The sequence below is a fragment of the Triticum dicoccoides genome, chromosome 7A (genome assembly GCF_002162155.2).
Source record: "Triticum dicoccoides isolate Atlit2015 ecotype Zavitan chromosome 7A, WEW_v2.0, whole genome shotgun sequence".
Taxonomy (NCBI): domain Eukaryota; kingdom Viridiplantae; phylum Streptophyta; class Magnoliopsida; order Poales; family Poaceae; genus Triticum; species Triticum dicoccoides.
This window is the reverse complement of record NC_041392.1, coordinates 5220519-5234643: the sequence shown is the minus strand read 5'-3', so window position 1 is coordinate 5234643 and position 14125 is coordinate 5220519. Positions and strand designations below refer to the sequence as shown.

The following is a 14125-nucleotide window of genomic DNA, read 5'->3' as shown; positions in this document are numbered from 1 at the left end:
TCAAAAAAAATTAAGATTAAAAATGTTCATTATTTTTTAGATCACAAACTTTTTTTGAATTCAAGAAGTGTTTTTATCAGTACGCAATTTTTTTAAATTTTTAGAACTTGTTATAATCCCGAATTACTCTAACAGAATAAAAAAAATCATAAAATGTAAAAGTAAAAGTAAAAATAACAACAAAAACAGAATAAAAACAGGGAGGGCGCCACCCATGCATGGGCCGGCCCAACAGGGCCTGCGGAGCTGGAGGGTGCGCGCTGTCGCGACTGGGGGCACCTCACGCGCCAAATAAGGGAGCAACTTGTTAACGAGCGCTCCTTCGGGAGCCTCGCAACGATCAGCACCATTTGGTGCGCTCTCAGCCATTCGTCACGTGTTGCGCTCTGGACGCTTTCTTCGGATTTTTTTCCCGCACGCGTTTTCGGCTTGTTAAACGGTTTTTTTCAGTTTTTTTTGACATTTCAGTTTTCCCCCGGTCTTTCTTACCTTTTCGATCAAAAAAAAATTTGAAAAAAAAATTGCACGAAAAAAACGCGTTTTTTCCCTTTCGCGAAAGTCACGTTTTTTCTTCCGCGAGAGGCACGGTTGTGCTTTAGCGAGAGTCACGGCCGTGCCTTTCGAAACCAAAAAAAAATGTGTTTTCTGTTTTTTTTTCTTTCGCGAGAGTCACGGTTTTGCTTCCGCGAGAGGCACGGTTGTGCTTTCGCGAGAGTCACGGCCATGCCTCTCGGAAAGGGAAAAACAAAATGCATTTTCTGTTTTTTTTCTTTCGTGAGAGTCATGGTTTTGCTTCCAGCGAGAGGCACAGTTGTGTTTTCGCGAAAGTCACGGTCGTGCCTCTAGGAAAAGGAAAAAAATACGCGTTTTCTGTTTTTTTTCGCGAGAGTCACGGTTTTGCTTTCGCGATGGGCACGGTTGTGCTTTCGCGAGAGTCACGGTCGTGCCTCTCGGAAATGGAAAAAACATGTTTTCTGTTTTTTTCCTTCCACGAGAGTCACGGTTTTGCTTCCACCAGAGACACGGTTGTGATTTCACGAGAGGCACGGGCGTGCCTCTTACGGAAAGAGAAAAAAAACCATGCTCCCGGTTCAGTTTTTTCGCTCAGTTTTTCTCGTCCGTTTTTTTGTGAAAAAAAAAAGTTTGTCAAAACCTATCAACATGGGATCTAGTTTTGAAGATCTCGACGCGAGGAATCCAATGGTGAAAACTGTTCGAGATTTGGACGCACGGTTTAAGAGATAAAACATTTTGAATAAACGGATACGAAAAAGGGAAAACTCCCAGTTTACGACAAGTGGTGCGCTGCATGTGCGCCACTTGTCGTGACCCGGAAAAGTGGAGTGTTCTTTGCAACGAGTACTTCTTAATTAATGATTTCGGCCAAATAAGGTCTCACGACGAATAGCACCGGCGGGAGGAGAAGCCGACTCCTACTTGACGCCTTAGGGCATCTCCAGCCGTTCGGCCCCCCAGGGCGCCTAAATAGAGCGGCCTGGGGCGTGCCGGGGCTAGTTCGGCCCCTGGGGGAGACCTAGCGCCCAGTCGCGCCCCCACGCGCCGGCCCCAGGATGCAGGAAATTTAAACTTGGTCGTTCCCGCTCACAAAAGACGCCGCAAATCCGGCGATCGGACGTAGTCTGGCGTTAAAAAAACAGAGTTCGCGTGCGCAATGATTCACTCGGCGTGGTCGGCTCCAGGCGTTGGCGGAGTCGGCGTGCGCGGGCTCGGCGGTGTCGGAGTTGCTTCGGTGCTGGGCTGTGTCGGCGCGGCTTCGGCACTGCTGGGCGGCGACGTAGAGGCGTCGTTTGGATTTGGCGTCCGTGTGGTCGTGGACGTCGTCGGCGTCGTCGGTGTTGCCGTCGGCACCTCGTCTAGGATGAGGCCGCGCTGCACCAGGTACCACGCCTTGAGCTTCTCGTCATTGCTCTGGAGCATGTCCGCCCCGCCCATCAGAAAAGCCATGTCGGTGTTCCTCTTCTTCGCGGCGACGTTCGTCCGGAGCAGGTCGAGTTTGATGGCGTTGTTCTTCATCAGCGACGACCACCGCGCCTCGGTCTTCTCTTCGCGCAGGACGGCCCGGGCCTGCGCGTCGGCGAGGCAATGCTTGATGGACTCCTGCACTCGTGCGGTTGCCGCGTCGGCGTTTTTCCCCTTCTTCGCCAACTTGTGGCCGTCCGGCCGCCCCTCTGACGCGTCCGGAGTCGGCGCGTCCGGCTTGTATGTCTCCTTGGCCTTGTCGAGGGCACGCTGGACTTCCGCCCACTTCTCGCACTTGTCAATGCGCTTGTAGACGTGGACGTGCTTGAAGTCGGCGTCTTGGTTGTCGCCCCGATACATGGTGAACATACGCAGCAGCTGATCTTCAACGCTGGCGCCGCTCTCCGGGCGAGCCGCGACCTCCTCGACGATTCCATGCCATTTGTTGCACGCCAATTGGACACGGCCCCAATGGTTCGCCATCGCCTTGGAGCCGCGCTGCATGTAGACGCCTTTGAAGTAGGGGTCGACGAGCTTCCGCTCGTCGAACTCGGCCTTGATGCGGTCCGAGTACGTCTCCAAGCTCTGGTTCGCGCCGGTAGTCGGGTCGAGGCAGACGACTTTCCATGCTTCGGTGAGGCATTCCTCCTCCTTGGACATCCACTTGATGCGCGGTTCGCCTGACCTGGCCGCCCGCTGCTTCTTCTTCTGGCGCCCCTTCGCCGGAACAGGAGCCAGCTCATCCTCCTCCTCCTCCTCCTCCTCCTCCTCCTCCTCGGGTTTCTGCGCGTCCTCGCCGTAGACGTAGCCGAGCTCGGCCTCCATGTCGCCGCTGAGATCCACTACCTCGTCCTGGGTGGCGAATCCGGGAGAGGCGGCGGCCGCGGTCGATCATGTCGCGATGATGTCGTCCATGTCGGCTCCCGTGTCGTCGGCGTCGCCGAGGTGCGAGAAGGGCAGAGGCCCACGGTAGAGATGGGGCGTCGGTGTGGACGCGTAGGAGGCGGGCGGCGAGTAGTTGTATGGAGGGTACTGCACGCCGACGAAGGCGGGCGAGGGCGTGCGCGTAGCGGGGTGACCATGAGGGAAGGTCACGTTTGGGTTGAACCCACCGTGCGCGTAGCCGGGTGACGATGAACCCCATGGAGATCCGGCGCCTTGCTGTCCCCAGGGCGCGTACTGGGTGTGGCTGACGACAGGTGGATTCATCGCCGCCTGGTCGACCGATGAAGACGCCGCCGCGCGCGCCGCGTTGTCGCGGGCCTTCTTGGTGATGGCCCTGTTCCGCCTGTCGGCGGTGACCGCTTCGCGCCGCTAAACTTCCACCCTCCACTCGGCGTTCGACAGGCCCGGCGGCTTCGATGGCGGCGCCCTCGACTTCCTCTGCTTCGGCTGGACCACGGCGCCATTCGCGTTTGCCGCCGCGCGCGGCATGGCGTACTTCTTCGGCGACATGGCGGCGACTGGAAGGCGAGCGGGAGGGGGGTTTGGCGGGAGAAAGGGGGAGAATGGCGGGAGGAAGGCGAGCGAGCAGGAGAGATGCGAGGGAAAAGCGTCGACAAACGGCGGAAAAAGGCCCTCGGGTCGCCTCCAGGGCGGGCCCACGTGCCTTTTTTGCTTGCGCCGGCTCCTCAAGCGCCCCCAGGGCGCCGGGTTCGGCCTGGGTCCGCCGGCACCAGTTTTGGCCCGAGCCGGCGAAAAACGGCCTTCTGGGGGCGCGACTGGGCCTTTTTTTGGCGCCGGCGCGACAAAATCGCCTGGGGAGGGCCTGTTGGGGACGCGGCTGGAGATGCCCTTATGCGCCAGTTTTTGTTGTTTTGCCAAACCGGCGCACACCATTCGATCAGGTTGGACTGGCCGATCAAATAGTTTTTGCGGGAAGTTTTCCCGGGTTTGTGAAGATCTAAAAGCATACTAGGCCTTTTTATTAACTTTTTCTGGACTGGTTGTTTTCGGTTTTATTTCAGTTTTTTCTTTTCTTTTCTATATTATTTTTCATTTTCATTTTGTTGTTCCTTTTCCCCTCCTTTTATTTTCTTTCTATTTTTCATGGGCGTGAGCTTTTTTTTAAATTGAACTTTTCTTAAAATTTATGAACCTTTTCGAAATTCATGATTTTTTTTCAAATGCATGAATATATTAAAATGGTGAAAGTTTTTCTGAAATATTTATTTCACAATCCATGTATTATTTTCAAATTCGAGATTTTTTAAAAAACATTATTGAACATTTTTCAAATCCATGAAGTAAGTCGATGAACTAGTTTAAAATCCGTGATATTTTTCCAAATTTATGATTTTTTAAATCAATGATATTTTTGTCAATTCGTAAGTATTTTTTAAGAATAATCAACTTTTTTCGATTTCATGAATTTTCCGAATTTTCATAAAAAATTCAAGTCCGTGAAGTTTTTATTTCAAGAACTTTCTTTTTGTTTTTTCCGTTAATTAGATTTTGGAATTTTTAGTTTCTTTTGCGTTTTGTCCAAAAGCCAACGATTGACTGGCCGACTAGTCAACCATTGACCAAACGAATCAGGTGCGCCCGGTATGATAGGTCGGCTCATATCTGCAAGCACCCCTAACCAGCACAGAAGGGGACGATTAGGAGGTCTGGAGCAGAAGGATACTTTTGAGGTTTTTTGACGGTATGGCACCAAATAGGGCAAAAAATAGGGCCATATAATAGGGCACAATTGCTCCAATGGCCGCTCGAAAATAACGTAACTACAAGGCAGCCGCATCAACAATTTTTTGCCCACATTTTACATAGGACAACAAAAATATATGAACAACAACATATTAAAACCAATGTTCAAAATATCGTTTGATTCACCGATTTATCATCTAGTTTATCGCTATCAATGGGTGACCGCTAAGTTTTACCTTACCTTTTCTATTTATCATTTGAGCCAATCTATCACCCTGAAAAGTGATTAATCGGGAATCTAGGGATTAATTGGGCTGGTCTCTTGTGTTTAGAAACCCAAAAAGGGTCTCCCCTTCAGTAGACCATCGCACATTACACTTCATCCCCCATTCCATAGGCCATGCATTGTAGTGTTGTCCCATTTTATTTGTCATTACTCATTGTTTGACATGTAATATGTAGTTATATATTGATATAGTGTTGTCATATTTAAATGCTTACAACACACTGATGGTTATTTCCATTTTTACCTTATTAGGGCTCGGAACCTAGGAATTACAAGCAAAACCGGACTGATTAATAGTCGACCGATAAAATTTATTATTAGTATTTGAAAAAGTAGATATGACGGAGTCGTATCAGATATCCCTCGTGTGCCATGAGTCAGAATCCCTCTCGAGGGAACCGAATATCCGTCCGCGTAGACTTGGTTCCATAGAAAGGGTTCCAGCAGGCCCATGATCGAGCCCAGGTGCCTTGGACAGCCACTCGGAATTCGATGAGCCGACATTCGGGCCGCGAGACGTCCTCTCCAGAAGAAATTGAAAAATGGGTATCACTGAGTCTTCTTCCCAACTGCTCAATGTTTGTCCCTCCGTAGGCATGGACAAACTGAGTCCGCCGAGGTCTCTTGCTCCAACCTCAGATCCGTTGATCAGTCGGATGTCTTGCCGGAAGAAAGCACACAACAACTCTCCAGCGAAACCTCGACTGACTCGGGGGCTACTATCGAGTTTATAAATACGGGGTAGGACCAAGTATATGAATGGCCCGTCGGAGGTCCATGATCATATAATATACAGTCCAAAAGGCAATGGGCCAAGGGGCTTCATCATCAGCCCATCGGAGACAAGGTGGGCCAAATCCACACTAAGCCCCAACAGTTAGACTGCGGCTCAGCCGACTGTCGAGTACCCGCAGATGGACGAAGATGAATGGAGCTGTTGGCTAGACCATTAGTCAGCTATCGGCAATATAACCCAGTTAAATATGGTAGTTACCAGTAGTAAATGTCATGGAACAGTCGGACACACCTGAGGCTATGAATAATATTAATACCAGCCCTTTATGTACCCCTACCTGGCGTACTCTATATAAGCTATGAGGGAAGCCCCGGGCTGAAGGTTGAACTTCCACACTTTGTACCTTACGCTAAGAGCTAAGAGCACCACAGAGTAGGGTATTACTTCCACCGCAGAGGGCCTTAATGTGTATAAATCCTTGAGCATACTCTCAACCGCACCGTTCACTAGATATATTGCCTCTACATTCCTACCCTCCTAGTATTGTCAGGATTATATTCATGACAGACATAATAGCTTCTACAACAACCAAATTGATTTCGTTAGATGCATCACAAAATATGTATACATAATGTAACATGTTTTTCTTCCAAAATAATGTAACGCATTTGGTTTTATAGATGGCGAAGCACTTTTCTACAAACGTAATGTGGAATGAAGTGCAAATATCGATGTTTTTTAGTACGATGGAACAAGCGAATTACAGCAAACGGGGGCCAACCTATTGTACCTCTTGCATTGTGGGGATATCCAGAAGTACTCTAAAACTTTACATTACGTGCACCCATGCATCTGCAAGGAAGGGCGCATACTTATAAACTTAGAATCAATAAAAGAAGCTTAGACAAATTACATGGTATTGCTGGGTTGGTATTGTCATTCATTCGATCCGCCGTTTGAGGATCTTGGTCCACAACCCATTCTTCATCTTGAGCACAACTGATGGCTTTGACTCTACAACGTACCCTCCCACCATCTCAAAATCGAAGTTCCACACCATGGCGGCAACGACACTCTTCATCTGCACTACCGAGATGTGCTTGCCCAAGCACGATCTCGGCCCGGCGTTGAATGCTAGGAACTTGTAGGATGGTACGTACAGAAGCTTGCTGTCCTCTTTGACCCATCTTTCTGGGCGGTACTCGGTGCAATCCTTGCCCCACACACCTTCCATCCTTCCCATTGAGTAGAGTGAAATCAGGATGGTTTCACCCCTTTGCACCTTGTGACCGCTCGGCAGTATGTCATCGGTCATCACCGTCTTGCGCTCGATGGGGCCCGGTGGGTACAGCCTCATGGATTCGAACAATGCCGCGTGCAGGTAGACGAGCGGTTCGGTCTCCTCTGGCTCAAAGATCATCATGTGGTTGCCGCAGGTGGTGGTTGCTTTGTGCATGGCAATGGGAGCTAGTTCTCTTCTGATGATCGACACGACGTGTGGGTGTTTGATGAGGTTGTAGAAGGGCCAGGTGAGGGTCGTGCCGACCATGTCACGCCCAGCAAACATGTAGTTGATCAGGGTCGCGTACAGGAAGGCATTAGGTTTTCCGTGGTCGTCGGTATACTCTGGGTCATGGATGTAGGAAGAAACAATGTCTACCTTCTTTTGATCTTGCTCTTTATCCATGTCCATGTGGACTGGTCCGTCTCTCCATTTCTTCATCATCTATGTGACAAATCGGTGCAGTTCCGATTGCGCTGTGGCGAGCTTCCACTCCGGGCCGATTTTTAGACGCTTCATCAACTTCCAGCAAGATGATGGCACCATGTTCCGGATGAAGCCTACATCCATGACAGCTTCCATGGCGTCCGGCACAATTACAGGTGGCATATCGGCGGTCAGAAGGCCAGGGTCGATCCCAAAGACCGACATAGCCGTCATGTCGAATGTGAACCTGGTAAACAGGTCCTGCATATCCAACGAGGTTAGGCTCTCCATGCGCGCCAAGAAGGGGAGGAGGCCGTTCTCCAGCTTATCGCGGCAGCAGCGGGCCATGTGAGCCAGCAGCTGTGGGCTCGACATGAGGTGCTGCACTCTGCCACGCTGGCGGCGCCATGACTCGCCGTCCGCGTTGAAGAAGCTGTTCCCCATGGCGTCGAAGATGGCAGCGAACTCCTCGCCCTTGGGATAGTTGGTGAAGTTCGAGACGAAGATGTGGCGGACATTCGTCGGGTCGCAGGTGACGAAGAAGTGCATGGCAGGCCCACGAAACACGAAGCTACTGCCGGCAGCGGCGAGCAAGGAGGTGGTGTTGTCATGGAAGCGGTGGAGATTGGCGACAACGGAAGGGAGCATGCCAACCAGGGGCCATTCCGCTGGAAGCGTTGGGACAGTCTTTGAACTCCTCAACTTGATGAAACAGAAGAGCAAGGAGAGAAGCAAGACAAGAAAGGAGACGAGGAGGTGGTGTAGCTCTAGCGACGACAAGAGTGCCATTGTTTTCCTTGCTACTCAATGACAAATGCTTGAGAATTACGCAGAATTTATAGATTCTTTGCTTGTGCATGCAATATACTAGTACCTGTTGCAGGAAGGCCTTATAGATTATTAATGCAGGTCGTCGGAAGGAACATGATGCTGAGAGGGTGCTTGGATACGTTTTAGTTCCATGACTAAAAGTAGTGGGACTAAAACTTGCTAGCCTTACCCATATTTGGATCCAAATACTAAAGAGACTAAAATCAAGTTATTGAGCATTTATTATCCTTCAAACCCTCCAATCCAGAACTCGCATGTGTTAAAGGAGAGAAATTAAATGAGGAGAGAGAGGGCTAATACATATTTTAGTACGTTTCCTATGACTAAATTTTTTTAACTTCAAGACTAGTCCTATCCTCTCTTTAGTCAGGAGTGCTTGGAACTTTAGCCTCTAAAAAAGACTATTTTTAGTCAAACTAAAAATAGTCCCTTGGATCCAAGCATGTTCTGAGAAGCTTCCAGCCGGGGGCCGGGATCACTAACTGTCGCCCTTTTTTCGAAAAGGGGGATTCCCCGGCCTCTGCATCAGAAAGATGCATACGACCATCTTATTAACCAAATAAAGAAGTACCAACATGGTTTCAAAGGTCTCCAAAAGTAAAAAAAAGTACAAAAAGCTCACACAGAGCCAAATAAAGGCTAGAAACACCAACTAGCCAAGACAAGATGCCACAACCGGCCGGCTCAAACTAGATAGGGAAACTAAATACCTATCCTATTACATGACCGCCATCCCAACCGGTTGAAGATATCCCGAGCTACCATCTCCCAGCGGAAAGATCCAGTAACCAAATGCTCCCTGGCCTCCGTCTGGGTGAGTAGCGACCACGAACGGATCAGTGCCGTAGTTCGGAATATGACCTGCAAAAAATGTATACATGATATTCTGTTAAAGACCAAATCATTTCTGCAAGTCCAGATAGTCCACAGCAAAGCACAAATTCCAACCCGAATATGTCTCGCTAAACCAGGCTCAATCCCATTAAGCCAAGTCCCAAATAACGCATTAACAGAATTCGGTGGATTGATATTAAAAGCAATGTGGACTGTCTGCCAAAGTACCTTGGCCAACGGGCAATCAAAAAAGAGGTGTTTGATAGTCTCATCCCGATCGCAGAAACTACACCTAGTAGGTCATGTCCAATTACGCTTTATCAAGTTGTCCTTAGTTAAAATAACTTGTTTATGGACAAACCACATAAACACTTTTATTTTCAAAGGAACTTTGACATCCCAAACATGCTTAGACGTAGGAATGGAGTTCGAATTAATACCATCAATATACATTGATTTAACCGTGAATACTCCAGACTTAGTCAATTTCCAGCGTAATTCATCGGGTTGTTGGGAAAGCTGGACGTCCATCAGTCTCCTAACTAGACGGAGCCATTCTTCCCAACGATTGCCCGCTAGCGTTCGTCGGAACTGGATATTAAGGGGGGTAGATTGAAAGACCGATGCGACGAATACCTCACGTCGTTGAACAATGCGGTACAAAGACGGATATTGGATGGCCAAGGGTGTCTCGCCGAGCCAAGTATCCTCCCAGAAACGTGTACTCGAGCCGTTTCCAATAACAAACTTCGTCCTATTAAATAAGGCATGTTTGACTTTCATCAGGCCTTTCCAGAAAGGCGAATCGGTCGGCCTGACTGTAACCTGGGACAGAGTTTTTGTCTGGAGGTACTTGCTGCGAAGGATTTGAGCCCACATAGCATCAGTCTCCGATGAGAGCTTCCACAGCCACTTGCTAAGAAGGCATTTATTCTTAACTTCTAGATTCTCAATACCTAGACCCCCTTGGTCTTTCGGTCTACAGATGATATCCCATTTAGTAAGCCGATATTTTCTTTTAAGCTCATCACCCTGCCAAAAGAAACGCGATCGATAGAAGTCCAGTCTCTTCCTAACACCAACTGGGACCTCAAAGAACGATAGGAGAAACATTGGCATACTCGTGAGCACCGAATTAATCAGGATTAATCGGCCTCTGTATGACATGAGCTTACCCTTCCAGCAGCTCAGTTTCTTCTCAAATCGGTCCTCGATGCACTTCCACTCTCTGTTTGTCAGCCTACGATGGTGGATTGGAATCCCCAGGTAGGAGAAGGGTAACTCTCCCAACTCGCACCCAAACAATTGCCTATAAGCATCTCGTTCATCTTTGGCCCTACCAAAATAGAACAGCTCGCTCTTATGAAAGTTAATCTTTAACCCGGTCAATTGTTCGAAAAGGCATAACACAAGCTTCATATTTCTAGCCTTGGCCAAGTCATGCTCCATGAAGATGATTGTATCATCAGTGTACTGAAGGATGGATACACCTCCATCAATAAGATGAGGTACCAATCCACCTACTTGACCATTTTCCTTAGCCCTTCCTATCAAGATTGCTAACATATCCACCACAATGTTAAACAAGATAGGGGACATCGGATCTCCTTGTCTGAGGCCTTTATGTGTCTGGAAGTAATGACCTATGTCATCATTAATTTTAATTCCCACACTACCTTTTTGCGTAAATGATTCAACCTGTCGGCGCCAGGCCTCATCAAAACCTTTCATACGCAATGACTGTTGGAGGAATTACCATTTGACCTTATCGTACGCTTTCTCGAAATCCACCTTAAAAATTACTCCATCTAATTTTTTGGAATGGATTTCATGGAGTGTTTCATGCAGGACGACCACCCCTTCAAGGATATTTCTGTCCGGCATGAAAGCAGTTTGGGACTGTTGCACCACAGAATGCGCAATCTATGTGAGTCTGTTAGTCCCGACCTTGGTGAAAATTTTGAAACTAACATTGAGGAGACAGATCGGCCTGAATTGCTCAATTCTCACAGCATCCGTCTTCTTAGGAAGCAGTGTGATAGTCCCAAAATTCAAGTGAAATAATTGAAGCTGTCCAGAGAACGGATCATGGAACATAGGTAGTAAATCCCCCTTAATAATGTGCCAGCACTTTTTATAGAACTCTGCCGGGAATCCATCCGGTCCGGGAGCCTTATTGTTTTTCATCTGTGCAATAGCATCAAAAACCTCCTTCTCCGAAAATGGGGCAACCAGAATATCATTATCAGCAGCTGATAGCTGAGGCACGTCCTCAGTCCTGGACTCATCGAGGGACACACAATTATCCTCCGGAGGTCCAAATAACTGCTTATAATAGTCGGTAATCTATGTTTTTAGGTTATCCTGACCTAAAATAGTGCCCTCGTCTTGCTCAAGCTGAAAGATGCGCTTCTTTCTGTGCTTGCCATTAGCTATCAAATGGAAGAACTGAGTGTTCGCATCCCCTTGGACCACTTTGCGGACTTTAGCACGCAAAGCCCACTTCAATTCTTCTTCACGAAGCAGTTCTTTCAGCCTCTTCTCCGCCTCATTTTTAACCTGAAGCTGAGCTGGCGACAAGATATTGACTTCGGCTTGTATGTCCAGGGCCTGTATAAGAGTAAGGACTCTATCCTTTTCAATCTTATACACACCACTGAGGTGCTTAGCCCAACCCCGTAAGAAACTTCTTAAATGCCTAATCTTATTCTGCCAACGCTCTATCGCATTCTTGCCTCCTACACCTCTATCCCATTCCCTGGCGATCAAGTCCAAGAACCCCTCAAGTTCAAACCAAGACATGTCGAAGGAGAAGGTATTCTTGTTACCCACATGGTTCGGCTCCCCTGAGTCCACGAACAATGGGGTGTGATCAGATATTCCCCTCGAAAGAGCTTGCACCGTAACCAGAGGGAACTTTTGTTCCCACTCCACGCTCGCAAGTACTCGATCAAGTTTTTCATAGGTTGGGTTTGGTAGAGCATTAGCCCAGGTGAAATTTCTACCAGAAAGCTCTATCTCTCTCAGATCCAAGCTTTCAATAATGGTATTGAACATAAACGACCATCTGCCGTCAAAGTTATCATTGTTCTTCTCCTCTCTCCTCCTGATGATATTGAAATCACCTCCAACTAAAATTGGAAGCTGTTCTGACCCACAGATTCGAACAAGGTCCGCCAGAAACTCCGCTTTAAGTTCAGGCTGTGCGGCACCATAAACCGCCACCAAAGCCCAGTTAAAACCATCTACCCTAGACCTGACTCGAAACTTCACCGTGAAGTCTCCCATCACGACACTTCGGACTTCAAGCGAATCGCATCTCACACCTAGTAAGATACCACCCGATCTTCCTCGCGGAGGGAGGCAATGCCAATCTAAATCAATACCACCCACAAGAGAAGAGAGAAACTGGGGCGCAAAGTTATCTCTACCCGTCTCCGATAGAGCAACAAAATCTAATCTCTGCTCTAGAGCTGCCTCAGCTAGGAATCTTCTTTTAGCCAAGTCCTTCAGACCTCTGCTATTCCAAAAAATTCCTCTCATAGTTCATCATGGAATTTTTTAGTAACTCGAATCCTAGCACTCCTACGAACTGCGAAATTGGGATAGATCTTCCATTTCCACTTACGCTTAGGTTTACTAGGCTCAGTCGCCCGGTCCTCATAACCGGGTTCACATATATTGCTAGCCTCATTCTCTAGGGATACATCATCTTCCTCAGAGTCATGATTGGGGGGTGCTAGATCCGCACACAGATTATTGAGTACTCTAACCCCTAACGCATCAATCTCATCATCATTCATTGGTTTAACTGCTGCAAGATTACGAATAGCCTCTAAGGCACGTTCCGCCTCCAAATCTAATAGATCATTCACTGAATTGGTAATCTCACTATCTGTATCACCTAGTGAAACTCCTAATTGGTTTGCATTATTTATAATCTCCTCATTAGAAAAATGCAATAAGGAATTAGATAAGTTGACGGACATACCAGAAGATAAAGCAGCTTCCTGAAGCTTGGCCTTCCTCATAGCGCACCGCTGCTGCATATCATCAACCTCGGGGATGTCGAGGATGCGAGCACTCATCCGTCTCCCCGCGGAGATAGGGTCCGGGATCCTGCCAAACGCGACAACCTCCTCCGTAGTGAAACTTGGCACAGAGTCCCTCAAAGGGTCTACTGAGGTTACCAGAGAAGGCGTCGACGGGCTCCCGATCCCCTCAGACGGGTGCCCCACACCAGGGCCCCCGGCCATGGGTGAGAGCGAAGAGGGGATAACGGGGGCCACCTGCCCGCGCCCTCCTCCCACCCCAGCCGCCGGCTCAGACGGCTGAGCCATCGGCGAGGGAGAAGCAGTCCTCCTGACCGTCGGGGAAGAAGGAGGAGCCAGGGCCTCCTGCCCCAGCACCCCCCCAACGCAGCTGCTGCCGCGGTGGTTACCGCCACCATCGGAGTAGCAGGTGTTGGGGAACGTAGTAATTTCAAAAAAATTCCTACGCACACGCAAGACCATGGTGATGCATAGCAACGAGAGGGGAGAGTGTGATCTACGTACCCTTGTAGATCGACAACGGAAGCATTTGGTTGATGTAGTCGTATGTCTCCACGGCCCGACCGATCAAGCACCGAAACTACGACACCTCCGAGTTCTAGCACACGTTCAGCTCGATGACGATCCCCGGACTCCGATCCAGCAAAGTGTCGGGGAAGAGTTCCGTCAGCACGACGGCGTGGTGACGATCTTGATGTACTACTGTCGCAGGGCTTCGCCTAAGCACCGCTACAATGTTATCGAGGACTATGGTGGCAGGGGGCGCCGCACACGACTAAGAATATGATCACGTGGATCAACTTGTGTTCCTCTGGGTGCCCCTGCCTCCGTATATAAAGGCTCAAGGGGGGGGGGTGCGGCCGACTCCCCCCCCCCAATCCTAGTTGGAATAGGATTCACGGAGGGGGAAAAGAGGAAGGGGGCCGGCCCCCTCTCCTTGTCCTATTCGGACCAAGGGAGGGGAGGGGCACGCGGCCCATCTCTGGCTGCCTCTTCTCTTTTGCACTAAGGCCCACTAAGGCCCATATAGCTCCCGGGGGGTTCCGGTA

At 49.0% G+C, this 14125-nt stretch overlaps 1 pseudogene; it reads right to left on the bottom strand.

Annotated features, from left to right (window-relative positions):
• Window positions 1–6433: 6433 nt before the first annotated feature.
• Window positions 6434–8148, bottom strand: LOC119334355 (annotated as a pseudogene).
• Window positions 8149–14125: the final 5977 nt, after the last annotated feature.